We start from the raw sequence: 2,827 nt of genomic DNA on the forward strand, positions 1-2,827 counted from the left end.
CAACAGCCATGAAGCACAGTGCAGATTATACCCACAGTCACCACAACAGCCATGAAGCACAGTGCAGATTATACCCACAGTCACCCACAACAGCCATGAAGCACAGTGCAGATTATACCCACAGTCACCCACAACAGCCATGAAGCACAGTGCAGATTATACCCACAGTCAGCCACAACAGCCATGAAGCACAGGCAGATCATACCCACAGTCAGCCACAACAGCCATGAAGCACAGTGCAGATTATACCCACAGTCACCCACAACAGCCATGAAGCACAGGCAGATCATACCCACAGTCACCCACAACAGCCATGAAGCACAGTGCAGATTATACCCACAGTCACCCACAACAGCCATGAAGCACAGGCAGATTATACCCACAGTCACCCACAACAGCCATGAAGCACAGTGCAGATTATACCCACAGTCACCCACAACAGCCATGAAGCACAGTGCAGATTATACCCACAGTCAGCCACAACAGCCAAACTAACCCCACGGCCTCCATGATACCCGATCAATCATAATGTCAACATGAACAATTTCGAATTACGAAGGGCTGTTATTCCCAAGCAAGAGATAAAAGGGTGGTGACTGCCCAGTGTCGACGGAAGACAGTATGAGGAAACCTAAAAGAATCATGGTAAAGTCGACTTTCATTTATCCCGTGTAAGTCGACCTTTACCAAGATTCTTTTCGACTACCTCTTACAGTACTTTGTCATGAAACGCTGCATGTTATAATGTATCTATATCTCTCTATATATCTATTCTCTCTCTCTCTCTCTCTCTCTCTCTCTCTCTCTCTCTCTCTCTTCTCTCTCTCTCTCCACACACACACACACACACACACACACAAATATCTATATATGTGTATATATATATACATACATATGTAAGAAGGTGGTCAGTATGATCAGTTTGTTTTGTTCGATTCATTTTTTTTCTGCCTTGTTGACCACGCTGTGTCAGTTGTGTTTAAGCTCACATCCATGTACCCCCCCCCCCCACACACACACACACCACCACCACCACCCTCCAGGAACAGCGAATTCACATCCACTGTGTCTGGGACTGAGCATAGTAAGGCGGGGCCCGGTCTTGACATCCCCCAGAAGGAAGTCAGATATCTAATCACACCGGGGGGGAGTGAGGAGAAATCCGAGTGAAGTACTTTCTCCAAAGGACACAACGCCATGCCGAACACTGGGTAATAAGTCCATCGCCTGACCTACTTGTCACAGAGAGAGAGAGAGAGAGAGAGAGAGAGAGAGGGGGGGGGAGACAGCTAGAGACAGAGAGAGAGAGAGAGACAGACAGAGAGAGAGAGAGACAGAGAGAGAGAGAGAGAGAGAGAGAGAGAGAGAGAGAACACGAAACAAGTGGACACATAGCTTACTCGTGAGCTGCCCTCATTTTTTTTCTTCAGAGAATTAGTAGACTGGTCCAGGGACAATAACTCTCCGATTGTAATGTCTTTTCGGCGAGCTCTCCCAGGGAGGTGTTGTCACGGAAGTGACGTTATTTAGGACCGGACGTGCGTCAGACAGGATCCCAGCCATTGTTCGTATGTGGTCTCTGTGTGTGTGTGTGTGTGTGTGTGTGTGTGTGTGTGTGTGTGTGTGTCTTCTTTTAGCTGGTTTGTTTCCTGTTGATGTTTTCGTTACCCCCACCTCCACACCCCCTCACACACACACTCACACCCCTCCCGCCACCCCCCCCTCTCCCCCCCTGCACTTCAAAACTTTTTGTCTATTGTGTTGTGTTGTGTTGTGTCGTGTTGTGCTGTGTTGTGTTGTACTTTTTGTCACAACATATTTCAGTGTGAGAGAGTTAAGGATGCTCAACTCGAGGAAAGGGAGTCGCGTCAGTGTAACGCTGCGAAGTTTTTCTGTCGTTTCTTTTTCTGTCTGCAAATGCATTTGTTTTACTATTCTGCATATTCTTCGCGTTTTGAACGAATTTTATGTGTATTTTGTGATAGTTTTGTGAATGCTTTCTTGTAAATATTTAGGGGATCTTTGGCTTATTTTGGGACCAGACTGATTTCCCGCGTACTGGACCAGTTCCTCGCATATATCGCGACAGTTATCGCCTATGTTGACACCTAGTTCTGGTTTATTTGGGGACATATTTTCACCAAGGTGGTGCTGCTCTGTGTAGGAAAGTTCAGAAGAAATAAAATGTTATTTTGAAATGTGTTTCATGAGCGACAAATTTAGTGAATGCCTTTATTGGTTATGTCATTTTGTCTAAGTTGACGAATGAACGCTGCTCCAATGGTTGGATTAAACTGATCGACTGATATGGATACTTACATCACGCCTATCAGAAACCAGAGGACCCAGCTCCAAGCGTTATACAAACTCAGAATCGTTTCACATTATAGTGGATTTTGCTACGAAGTCTTGCCTTGGGTTCTTTAACGTGTACTAAGCACATGCAATACAAGGGGCTTCGGTTTATTGTTTGATCCATTTTATTCAAGGCCTGTTGGATGGGGAAAATATTCTAAGAAGTCCGGGATTCGATCATATGTTCGGCTCTCTCACTTCCTAGGCGGACGCGATAACCTCCTGGCCACTAATCCACATGCGAGCAAATGCGACTTTGGTGATGTTGGAATGCCTGCCATTCTAATTTTTATTTTGCTACGTTTTAATTATTTTATGACAAGCCTGAAGACAAATGTCTGTAAACAAATGTCTGTGCATTTCAGACATTAAAGTGATTGATTGGTGGATTAATTGACTAATAAATTGATTGAGTGACTGATTGAATTCTCACGGGCATGTGACAGTTTTGTGTGTGACTTGACTCACCGTG

The sequence above is a fragment of the Babylonia areolata genome, chromosome 9 (genome assembly GCF_041734735.1).
Source record: "Babylonia areolata isolate BAREFJ2019XMU chromosome 9, ASM4173473v1, whole genome shotgun sequence".
NCBI classification, from domain to species: domain Eukaryota; kingdom Metazoa; phylum Mollusca; class Gastropoda; order Neogastropoda; family Buccinidae; genus Babylonia; species Babylonia areolata.